The following is a 13590-nucleotide window of genomic DNA, read 5'->3' on the forward strand; positions in this document are numbered from 1 at the left end:
GTTTCCAAATGATCTCGAACGTCGAATTTCGAACTCATTTGGTCGTGTTAAGTCACGAGCTCGTTTGGACTCGTGAGCTGCTCGAGCTCGAGCTCGGGCTTGGGCTCGGATTTAAACGGGCCTCATTTTGAGCTTGGGCTCATGCTCTTTTGACTAACGAGCCGAGCCCGAGCCGAGCTTTTACTGAGCCGAGCCCGAGCAGCTTGGCCCGTTAACAGCCCTACTTTTGTCCGCCCTTCTTTAACTTTATCTATGACCACCAAGTACTTGATATCTATATCCTTAATTAGAGCCACTAGAACTCTTATTATTCTTTGAAAAAAAAACATCGTTGCACTATTGTCACAGTAGATAGTAATTAGTCTCGAGATGGAATCAACAACTTTCAGTCCCGAAATAAAATTTCTCAACCAAATTACTTGGACTGTAGCTCCATAACATACCACAAATTCAGTCTGCATAGTAAAAGAAGCCACTAGAGTTTGTTTAACGCTTTTCCAAGAAATGACACCACTAGCTATCATAAAAACATAACCTGAAGTTGACTTCAGATCATCTTAACATCCTGCAAAATCAGCATCAGAGTAGCCTACCACCTAAAGATGATATGTACGTTGAAAGGTAAGCATATAGCCTTCAGTCTTCTTCAAATATCTCATAACTTTTTTAACTGCTTTCCAATGCTCTTGTCCTGGATTCGACTAAAATCTACTAAAGATACTGACCGAATAGGCTATATCTGGTCTAGTGCAAACTTGAACATACATCAGGCTTCCTACAACACTTGTATACAATATGTTCTTCAAAGATTCTCTTTCAAATTCATTCTTCAAAGATTCTCTTTCAAATTCATTCTTTGGACACTGAGCTTTGCTAAACTTATCTCCTTTTATAATAGGTACATTACCAGGTGTACAGTTTTGCATATTGAACCTCTCTAGGACGCATCGTATGTATGTCTTTTGAGAAAGTCCCAACAAGCCACAGCCTCTATCACGCTGTATCTCAATACCAAGTACAAAAGAAGCTTCCTTAAGATCTTTCATTTCAAAATTAGCAGATAATATTTTTTTGTCTCATGAAGTAACCCTAGGTCACTGCTGGCAAGTGAAATATCATCCACGTACAAAACAAAAAAAATAAATTTTCTCCCACTGATCTTGAGATAAATGCATTGGTCCACTATATTTTCAACAAAACCAAGAGAAGTCACAACCTTATCAAATTTCAAATACCATTGTCGATATGCTTGCTTGAGCCCATATATGGATTTGTTCAACTTACACAACAATTTTTTTTTTCTCTACGTCAAAACCTTCAGGTTGCGTCATATAAACTTCTTCACAGAGATCTCCATTTAAAAATACTGTTTTAGCATCCATTTGATGAAGCTCCAAATCATAGTGTGCTACAAGTGCCATGATAATTCTAAAATAATCCTTGGATGAAACTAGTGAAAAGGTCTCATTATAGTCGATGTCCTCTCGCCGAGTGAAACCTTTAGCAACCAGTCTAGCCTTTTGTCGTTCAACATCCCCTTTTAAGTCTAACTTAGATTTGTAAACCCATTTGCAACCTATGGCCTTAACTTGTGGTGGAAGTTCATGAAGTTTCCAAACTCTATTTCTCTTCATAGAAAGCATTTCATCTTCCATGGCATTCAGCTATTTATCTAAGTCAGGTCTTATTAATGCTTCATTAAAAGAGATGGAATCAATATTATGCTCAATATTAAAATCACTCTCCAGTAAATAGACAATATAGTCATTAGGCAAGGCAGACCTTCTTTCCCTTTGTGATCTCCTAAGGTGTGGTTTAGAAACTGACTCAACTTCTGTTGGAGGAGAAATGTAAGGCTCTTCTTGATGCCCAGGTTCTTCATTAACTATTGCAATTGGCTGAAAAATAACTCTTTCTTATACAACGAAAATTGGAATCACAACTTGATTCAGTTCAGCAAAAATTTACTTTAACACAGAACTCTCACTATTACCAACATCATTCTCCAGGAACTTCGCCGTAATGAACTCAACAATTCTAGTGCCATGACTAGGACAATAGAACTTATAGCTCTTTGATTTATCTAGATACCCAATGAAAAAAATCAGGTATGGATTTGGGGTCTAATTTCTTTTCAGAAAGATTATAAATCATAACCTCAACTGGGCAGCCCCAAACTCTAAAATGGGCTAAACTGGATTTACGACATATCCACAATTCAAAGAAGTTTTTTCAACAGCTTTACTAGGAATCCTGTTCAGAATATACATAACAGATTTCAATGCCTCACGCCACAAGAATTTTGGCAAATTTGTTCTACTCGTCATTCTCCTTACCATATCCTTTAGAGTCCGATTATGCCTTTCAGAAACACTATTTTGCTCAGGTGTTTCTGACATTGTGTATTAAGGAACTATCCTACATTCTTGTAAAAATCTTGCAAAATTATCTATATTCTAACCGGACTCGTCATACTTACCATAGTATTCACCACCATAGTCAGATCTCATAACTTTAATACTCTTTCCACATTGCTTTTCTATTTTTATTTTAAATATCTTGAATTTCTTAAAAGCGAGAGATTTATCATTAATCAAGTAAATATAATTATAACGCGAGAAATCATCAATGGAGGTTATAAAGTATTTGTTCCTGTTGTCAGCGCCCGCGCCGGAACCCACTCACACCGGCGCCGCCACTGACGTCGGACAAGCAAAGAGAGAAACGAACGGATAAGCACTCTCTCGCTCCCTCGACACCGGACTCAAAGATCACCACTTCGCTTCCGCTACGAAGGGCAAAAGATTACCCCTGGTATCAGTAGGGTAAAACACTTGAGCACCGCAACGGATTATTAAAGATCAAAGGAAGAAGAAGGAAGAAAATAGCAAAGCAAACACAAAGATGTAACGAGGTTCGGCTATAAGTAGCCTACGTCCTCCACCGCTCCAAATCTCAATTAGGATGATCTGATTACAGAGATAGCACACACCCGAACGATCACAAGCGATCGCTCTACAAGAGATTCACACAGAATTTTCTTTGCACAAGAAGTAGGATCCCAATCCTCTTCTTCTCTAGAACCCTAGCCTCACAAACAAGAGTCTCTCTCAAATATACGGCAATCTCTATCCTCTAGGGCTCTCATGAGTCCTATGTATAGTCTCAAGACCTTCAGATGATCATAGCCGTCGAAGTGCCACCAAAAACACCAAAGGAAACTCGTCCGTATGATTTCCTGCGAGCCCGAGTCGACTCGACTTTAGTTCGAGTCGACTCGGGCACGTCTGGACAACTTCCAGTATAACTGGCACGATCTCGGGTCGACTCGACTGTGGCTCGAGTCGACTCAACGATGCTTCGAGTCGACTCGACTGTAGCTCGAGTCGACTCTGACAGTCCAGACAGAAACATGGTTTTTCGGCTTTTCTCCTCCCGGGTCGACTTGACAGGCCTCGAGTCGACTCGATCCCGAGTCGACTCGACTGTAGCTCGAGTCGACTCCGATAGTCCGCCAGACAGAACTATGCAGAATTAATTCTCCTTCAATTCTCTTCATCACCAATGGTCTCCACATACCCCAATAATCTCTCACTTGGAGACCTTGGGTATATCCTCTTGTTACTTGGTTCTCCTCTGTGCTCCCACTGAAAACTGGATCATCCTAGTGAAATCGGTACGATGCCTCCTCAACGTCTTCAAGCATGAAGACCAGCAGAAGCTGAACAACTCCTCAGCTTCTCCACCGTGATGACCTTCGTCAACATATCTGCAGGATTCTGACTTGTATGAATCTTCTCCAACTTGACAAGCCTCTGCTCGAGCAATGACCTCACGAAGTGGTACCGTATGTCAATATGCTTCGTCCTTGAATGGAAAGCTGAATTCTTCGCCAGATGAATTGCACTTTGACTATCTGAATATAACATGCAATCCTTCTGCTCCTTCCCAAGCTCCTTCATCAAGCCTTGAAGCCATATTAGTTCCTTGCACGCCTCTGTGGCTGCCACATACTCCGCCTCCGTAGTCGACAATGCAACAACTGGTTGCAACCTGGAAATCCAACTGACGGCTCCACTGCCCAAGGTGAACAAGTACCCAGTCGTGCTCCTTCTGCCGTCCAAATCCCGTGCCATGTCTGAGTCCACAGAGCCCTGTAGCTGGATCTCAGAACCTCCATAGCACAATGACATGTGCTCAGTGCCTCTCAGATACCTCAGTATCCATTTGACCGCGCGCCAATGCTCCAAGCCTGGGTAGCTCATAAAGCGACTCACAACTCCCACTGCTTGAGCAATGTCTGGTCTCGTACACACCATAGCGTACATCAAGCTCCCCACTGCCGATGCATACGGGATTTTTGACATATTGAGCTCCTCCACCCGCGTCTTTGGACTTTGCCCTTTTGAAAGCTTAAAGTGGGCACCCAGCGGTGTGCCAACAGGTTTGGCACCCTCCATGCAGAATCTCCTGAGTAGTCGGCTGATGTACTCCGCCTGAGATAGTCTGAGGATATGTTTAGACCTATTTCTGCTGATCCGCATCCCAAGGATTTGTTTCGCTGCTCCTAGATCCTTCATTGCAAATTTTCTTGACAGCTTCAGCTTCAATTTTGCAATCTCATGCATGCTAGCTCCTGCAACTAACATGTCATCAACATACAATAGCAAGATAATGTAAGATGTACCGAAGTCCCGAAAGTAGCAACAATGATCCTCCTGACATCTCCTGTATCCTATCTCAAGCATGTAACTATCGAACTTGAGATACCATTGTCTGGGTGCCTGTTTCAAACCATAGAGGCTTTTCTTTAATTTGCAGACTAAGTCACTCGTGCCAGCTGCAATGTATCCCTCCGGCTGCTGCATATATATCTCCTCATCGAGATCTCCGTGGAGAAAGGCCGTCTTCACATCAAGCTGCTCTAAGTGAAGATCCTCTACTGCCACCATACTCAGCACCGCTCGAATAGAACTCATCTTAACTACAGGAGAAAAAATCTCTGTGAAGTCGATACCTGCTCTCTGCTGAAATCCTTTTACAACCAGTCTGGCCTTGTACCGCTTCTTCCCACCCTGCTCTTCCTTCAGCCTGTAAACTCATTTGTTTGACAGTGCTTTCTTCCCCTTGGGCAGATCCACCAAATCCCACGTTTGATTCTGCTCCAATGACTTCATCTCATCATCCATGGCCAACTCCCACTCCTCCCTGGTATCAACCTCCAATGCCTCCGTGAAGCATTCAGGTTCGCCATTATCTGTGAGCAGCAAATAACTAAGAGTCCCATCATACCTTTGAGGAGGCTTCCCATGAGTACTACGAGTGGACCTTCTTAGTTGTGGAGGGGGTGCCAATGCTTCAGGTTCTTGCTCTGACTGAGTCTTCTGACCAGAATTTGTAGACTCCTCTTCAGGATCCACAAAACACGGCTCAACAGGTTTTGTTTCTGATTCATAGCTCTGCTGCATTTTCTCATTGAATACCACATCATTACTACGAATGATCTTCCTGTGTTCGGGATCCCAAAGCCGGTACCTAAACAGTTGACCTCCGTATCCAACGAAAAATGCACTTCTTTGATTTGGCGTCTAGTTTGCTTCTTTGACTGGAATCAACATGGACATAACTGGTACAACCGAATACTCGTAAGTGTGCCAAATCAATCTTCTTCGCTGTCCATGCTTCCTCAGGAATCCCAAATTCAAGTTTCTTTGATGGCCCTCTGTTGATCAAGTAGGCAGCAGTGTTAACTGCTTCCGCCCAAAACTGCTGTGGCAATCCAGCATGTATCCTCATGCTCCTGGCACGATCATTAATTTTTCTGTTCATCCTTTCAGCAACTCCATTTTGTTGTGGTGTCCCTGGAACTGTCCTCTGCCTGACTATCCCAGCATCTGCACAGTAGTCCTCAAACTCCCTGCTACAATACTCACCACCGTTGTCCGATCTCAGGCATTTCAACCTCTTTCCTGTCTCAAGTTCTACCATCGCCTGCCATCTCCTGAAGACCCCAAATACCTCTGACTTGTGTTTCAAGAAGAACACCCAAAGCTTCCTGGTAGCATCATCAATAAAAGTAACATAGTACTGAGATCCACCAATGGAAGAAACTAGTGCAGGCCCCCACACGTCCGTGTGCACGAGATCTAGCTTTTCTTGCTTCCGAGGTTTACCTTCTTTGTTGAATGAAACACGCTTCTACTTTCCGAGAACACAATTGTCACAGAAGTCCATCTCAACACTCCTGAGACCCTGCAGCTTTCCCAACTAGTGCATCACCTCCAGTCCCTGATAACTCATGTGCCCAAGTCTACAATGCCATAACTTGGTGTCCACATCTGCTGCAGCAACTCCAATAGAGTTCTCCGTGCCGTTGGCGACATAAAGTGTCCCAACCTTCTTGCCACTAGCCACCATCAACGAACCCCTGGATATCTTCCACTTATCAGCTGTGAAAGTAGTGTTGTACCCTGGCTCGCCAACTGTCCAACAGAAATCAGATTCCTCTGCAGTTGAGGCACGTGCCGTACGTCCTCAAGCTCAAGTGAAGATCCAGAAATCAACTTCACTTCCGTGCTTCCCCTTCCTTGTATGGTGCAAGGCTCTCCATCCCCTAGGTAGACTTTGCCGAAGTCTCCCTTCTCATATCCTCCAAGAAGCTTCCGTTGGGATGTAGCATGGAAAGACGCGCCCGAGTCTATCACCCAAGACTCGTCACAGGTAGATAAAGATAGAACGAGGGCATCCATATCACTGTCTTCAGCAAGATTTGCCAGATCTTTGCTGACTCCTTCGGTGTGGTCGCCTTGCTTCTCTTTAGGAGATTTGCAGTCCCTCCTAAAGTGCCCCGTCTTTCCGCAGTTCCAGCACTTCACTCCCTTGTTCTGAGGTGCTCGAGACCTGCTGGATCTCGACTTCGAGTCGCTTCGAAATCGACCGTCCTTCTTTTGTCTTCCTCGGTCAGAGGTGTTTAGTACACTTCCAGACGACTCCGTAGCTCCAGAAGATTTCCTTCTTGCTTCTTCACTCAGAAGCACTCCCACAACATCATCAAAGATCAACTTTTCCGTCGCCGAAGAGTTGCTCACTGCCATCACCAGGCCCTCCCAGCTATCAGGCAATCCGGAGAGGATTAGCAATGCCCGAATCTCATTGTCAAAACTAATCTCCACTGACTCCAACTAGGCCGTGAGTCCATTGAATTCGTTGAGGTATTCTGCTATGCTGCCGCCATTTTTCATACGAAGATTAAACAACTTCTTCATGAGAAATACCTTGTTTGATGCTGAGGGTTTCTCGTACATCCGCGACAATGTTGCCATCAACTCCATCATCGTCTTCTCGTTTTTGATGTTGAATGCCACTTGGGATGCAAGTGACAATCTAATGGTGCCGAGCGTCTTCCGATCGAGGACCTCCCAGTCTTCATCGGGCATCTTCTCTGGTTTCTTTGCTCTACCTCCAAGAGGTAAATAGAGATCCTTCTGGTAAAGGTAATCCTCTATTTGCATCTTCCAAAACCCGAAGTTCGTGCCATTGAACTTCTCAATTCGCACCTTTCCTTCATCCGCCATCGCAGAAAAACCAATAGCTCTGATACCACTTGTTGTCAGCGCCCGCGCCGGAACCCACTCACACCGGCGCCGCCACTGACGTCGGACAAGCAAAGAGAGAAACGAACGGATAAGCACTCTCTCGCTCCCTTGACACCGGACTCAAGGATCACCACTTCGCTTCCGCTACGAAGGGCAAAAGATTACCCCTGGTATCAGTAGGGTAAAACACTTGAGCACCGCAACGGATTATCAAAGATCAAAGGAAGAAGAAGGAAGAAATTAGCAAAGCAAACACAAAGATGTAATGAGGTTCGGCTACAAGTAGCCTACGTCCTCCACCGCTCCAAATCTCAATTAGGATGATCTGATTACAGAGATAGCACACACCCAAACGATCACAAGCGATCGCTCTATAAGAGATTCACACAGAATTCCCTTTGCACAAGAAGTAGGATCCCAATCCTCTTCTTCTCTAGAACCCTAGCCTCACAAACAAGAGTCTCTCTCAAATATATGGCAATCTCTATCCCCTAGGGCTCTCATGAGTCCTATATATAGTCTCAAGACCTTCAAATGATCATAGCCGTCGAAGTGCCACCAAAAACACCAAAGAAAACTCGTCCGTATGATTTCCTGCGAGCTCAAGTCGACTCGACTTTAGTTCGAGTCGACTCGGGCACGTCTGGACAACTTCCAGTATAACTGGCACGATCTCGGGTCGACTCGACTGTGGCTCGAGTCGACTCGACGATGCTTCGAGTCGACTCGACTGTAGCTCGAGTCGACTCTGACAGTCCAGACAGAAACATGGTTTTTCGGCTTTTCTCCTCCCGGGTCGACTCGACAGGCCTCGAGTCGACTCGACTGTTTCCGAGTCGACTCGACTGTAGCTCGAGTCGACTCCGACAGTCCGCCAGACAAAACTATGCAGAATTAATTCTCCTTCAATTCTCTTCATCACCAATGGTCTCCACATACCCCAACAGTTCCCCCATACAGTAGAAGGTAACAGTTCACTAATATCAGCGTGAGTAAGATCCAAAAGACCATCGCTCCTAGTGGATTCCTTTCTTGTAGTTTTAGTCAACTTTTCCCTTATGCAATCTACACAAGTGTCAAAATTCGAAAAATTCAGATATGACAGAATTTCAGCTTTTATCAATCTCTCTATCCGCTTCCTTAAAATGTGCCCTAATCGATTATGCCACAACATAGAGGATGATTCACGAATTAAGGCCCTTTTCTTTCTAACATTAGTAACACAAGAAACCTCACCAACAGGAATTCAATCTATATAAATCATCACATAAAATGTCATTTCCAACCATACGGGAATCATAAAATAATTCAATCATTCCATTACTAAATTTAAAAGAAAATCCAGACAGATCAAGTTTGGACACAAAAATTAAATTCTCATCGTCGGTAAAAAAAATATATTTTCCAAAATAAGAGAAAAACCAAACTCTAAGAATAACTCCACTACTTCTATAAACTCAACTTTAACTTGAACTCCATTTCTAATGCACAGGTTCACTTCATTCTCACTTAGCCTCCGTCTTCTTACGAACCTCTGCAAGAAATTAGTGATATGAATACTTGTACCAGAGTCCATCCACCAAGAATTCACAAGTACATCTATCAAATCAGACTCAAAACAAACCAAGGCCTAGGAGATACCTGTCAAAATCTTCTTTTCTAAGCAAGCCTTAAACTTAAGGCAATTCTTCCGCCAATGACCCTTCTTTTTGCAGAACTTATATTTGTCATTATTCTTCATAATTCCTTTAGGACCACCAAAAGTTTGTCCATGAGACCCTCTGTTCTGCTAATTGTAAGTGAGGCTTGTTGCCCTTATAGAACGTAGCTTTATGATTATGTGAAGACCTCTTATTCTAAGAAGGCTGATAGGTTAGTTGCACAGTTTCAACAGTCTCACGACGCATTCTGTACTTCTATTAGGCACACACAGCAATCAAATCATTCAAATCTCATTTGTTATGCCGAGCATTATAAGCAACCTTAAGCTGATTGTACTAGCTGGAAAGGCTATTAAGAATATGATAGATAAGAAAGGCTATGCAATAGAAACTTTTAGGGTTTCAATTTAGAATTTATGTGCAACATTTTCATAATGTACTCCCTAACTTCACAAGTACCATCATATTTCATACACATAAATTTATCCATTAGGTCCCCAATTTCAGCTTTATCGGACTCAACAAATCTCTGTCCTATCGCATCCAATTTTTTTTTAGCATTGGCGTTGTCCGGTATAGCACCCATAATGGAATCAGATATAGAACGCTTGATAATCTTTAAACATAGCCGGTTAGCTCTTTTTCACTTGACATATTCAGCCTTGTACTCGACAGTGCTCTTATCTGTTAGTTTTGAAAGCTGCTTTTCTAAAGCAAAATCTAAACCCAAAAGACCCGGTGCGATTTCTATATCCCGTTTCCATCTCACATAATTATTTTCAGTCAAGATTTCAATAGCAGATAATTGGCTTGAAAGGGAAGAGGCATTCAAAACTGTGGAAACAACATATTTTATTTAATATCATCCAAATGTGATGCACGAAATTGATGGATGACAACATATCTACCTAATTAACTTGAGCCATTAATTAGATAGTCCGTAATCAAGCTTGAAAAATATATGAGTCTAATTATGGTAAAAGACTCAGTGCATCATTGTAGAGTCACCTTTGGACTGACAATACAACACGCTATAAGATACTCTTAAGACATATCATGGAGCCAATTAACAAAATCACATCAACTTTTGCAACACCATCATCTTTGGGCAGAAGGATGATTCTAGGCTAATGTAATCTCATTAATCACTCTATGCCATTTTTCCAAATCATCATGCACAATAACACCTTCGGGCAAGATATTGCATGCAATGATCTAAAAAAATACAATGCTACCATTTTTTTTAGAAAATCAGATAAATATCAGTGAGTGTGCCACTTTGGTGGCTACCATCCACTTCAATTTCAAAATATTCTCTTAATGGAAAAATAAGAATAGTCTTTATGCCCAACAAATTTCAATCACAAAAATGATGGTTATATGACAAAATTATAACCATTAAACATGCTACAATCATAATCAAAAACACAAATGATTGACCAAACAAAGTTATTAATTACAAAATTCAAGACATATATGGCAGCAAGATATGTCCAAAATTTAATCACATCAAATTTGTCAGAAAATTTATTACTATAATTATCACACTGGAGCCCCTCAAAAGGTGTACAAAAATATTAAAAATTGTGAAAACAGTGTCTTATGCGAATACAACATTTTTTTTATGAGATGGATGAACGGAATTGCATGCGGTGAAAGTAAGGCTGCAAATGAGTCGGGTCGGGTCAGGTCAGGATCCGACCTGAATTTTAGGACCTGCAGGTCCGAATCGGGTCCTAAAATTAGATCCGAATCATTTTTTGGGTCGGATCTGGATTTACCGAATGGATCTGATCTTAACCTGAATGGACCGAGAGAGAGAGAGAGAGAGAGAGAGAGAGAGAGAGAGAGAGGAGGGAAAGCAAAAGAGAGTTTTTTTTTTTTGTGTATGTGTGTGGGTCGTGGCTCCGTCAGGATTCTCTCTCGATCTATTACACTGTTGATACCTCCGTGCCAGTTTTCTGCAATGGAATTGGATTTTGGAAGAAGGTCTGGGATTTTTTTTGTCCTCATAAGAGGGGAGCTAGGAGACACCAAGTTCCGTCCAGTCATATAGATAAAAAATAGTGTGATATGAAATTTGGCTTGTAGACCGATAGTTAGTAAGTCGTGGGTCATTTGTTCTGACTGGAGGTCAATTGCAAGTCTTTCAAGTTATAGGTCACCCAGCACCTCATAATTATGATATGATCAAATTAGATTTGTCCAAACCCTTTTTCAAAAGCATAAAAAAAGTGGATCCAATTTTTGGATCCCAATTTGATTCGGATTTGATCCGATCCAATCCGATCTTCAAGTTGAATCTGGCCCATTCGAACAAAATATCGAGTCGGAGTCCTAAAAAAAATCGCTATCGTAGGTGACCGAGGCTGTTACGATGGCGACCCATCTTCTCCGCCAGAAATCGCGAGCTTTTGGCGGGGCCCAAATGGAAGAGCGCGTGCAAGGAGAAAGTGGAAGACCCTGCGCGTTGCATTAATTCTCTCGCACGCCACAACAGTACTCTTGTTTTGTGCTTGGGAAATGCTGATCCCACACCATAAGTTTTGATCAATAATGTTGCTGGGAGGTGCTTGAATATTAATGACATGTCACGCTAGCCCCAAAGCACATAGGCACCTGGATATTATTATGTATATTTCCGAAAAACTAGCAATGCTGCATGCCTTGGAATCCCTTTTTTTTTTTATATATATTTCGATCTTGTCAAGAAAAGTTGCGTTCTGGACTTTACAACAATCTGGTCTGTAGTTGACACGATCTAATGAAAATTAAACAGCTTGATGAATTTTAATAAATTTATTCAGGGAATCAACCAGATGCTTTTAATCATAAACAGAAATAACAAAAAGATTAAATTTTGATCGAACTCTGACGAATTAAATTTTGAAGTCTCAGGCTTTAGGGAGAAAAAACAAAATTTTAAGGATTTCTAAATAATTTTGCATGAAGGATTCTAATCCTAGCATGAAAGCTGTGATACTAATTATTAATTATAAATAATAACATATTAAAATTTAGAATCACAGTAACACCGTATTCATGTTTGAAAGTTATATCTGATTATCCAATCATCTGAAATAATAGCGATTGGATCTTTCTTTTCTTACTTCTCACAAAAGATAGGCAAGCTATGAACCATATGGAGAAAAGAGGAAGACCTAACCTTTATATAGAAAACATAAGGGTGCCTTTCCATTAAGGGCTCCAAAATCTAATTGGGTTTTCTGGCCTATATACCAAAATTACCACAACAAATAAGACTCAATTCTATACATCCAATGTGCACCAAAGCCCATAAAATAAAGTAATCACACATCATATTAGGCTTAACCATAGTACCATTATAAGCCATACGTCTAACCCGTTTTATAAAATAAAAAAACACAATCAATGGAAGCCCATATTTTGAAATTATTCCAACACAACACTGAAATTGGTGTTGACATGATGAATTCTTACACAATTACTTGGTTTTACGAAAAAGCATAATCATGAATGGATTTCTTCACACCTGTGCTCTATATTGACCATGTTGCATAAATTTATGATTTATTTTCTTAATTCCAGAAGAAACATGTTTCTATTTCCTACCAACACGATGTCTATTTGCACACCAACCACATTGCACGCAACTCATTCCAAGTCCTACCCGGCCGATTTCCTTGACCGAACCAATTCTAATAATTATATTATTTTCTTAATTCCATGAGAAACCTGTTGCTATTTCGTGCCAACGCATGCCTATGTGCATGCTAACCACGTTGCAGGCAACTCATTCCAAGTCCTACTCGGTCGATTTCCATGACCGACCTATTCAAGTCAAACTCCCAAATACCAACAATCTCCATATCTAACAACCTACATGTATAACTTTTTGCAAATTTCTATATTATATGGTGTTGTTCGCATTTGTTTCTTCACGTACTTCCAATTTGTAACGTGTGAGTCACTCTTAGACCATCAGCAACGGGAACAGATCAAATGTCCAAAACTATGCACAGCATCAAATCTTAGACGGTTCTCAGATCTTCAGAGTCCTCAGTTTCTCACGTCATTCCTTTTGTTTCTCGTCATGGCGTGTCCCAAACGTTCCGCGGAGCCCATCGACTCCATGGCCGCGATCAAATGTGAACGAGAGAGGCAAGCAAGAAAAATTCGTGTCGCAAATCCAACGGATGGATTCCATCTTCGGCAGCCTCGGATGCTTCTCACTAGTCATTTCCTAGCCGTTGCCAAATTCCAACCCACCCTCCCCGCTCCCTTGAGGCCTTGACTCATCCTTGGTCTTGGACACGAGGAAGCAAAGGATCTTAGTATATAGACTGCAGTAA

The sequence above is a fragment of the Phoenix dactylifera genome, unplaced genomic scaffold (genome assembly GCF_009389715.1).
Source record: "Phoenix dactylifera cultivar Barhee BC4 unplaced genomic scaffold, palm_55x_up_171113_PBpolish2nd_filt_p 000924F, whole genome shotgun sequence".
Lineage (NCBI taxonomy): Eukaryota > Viridiplantae > Streptophyta > Magnoliopsida > Arecales > Arecaceae > Phoenix > Phoenix dactylifera.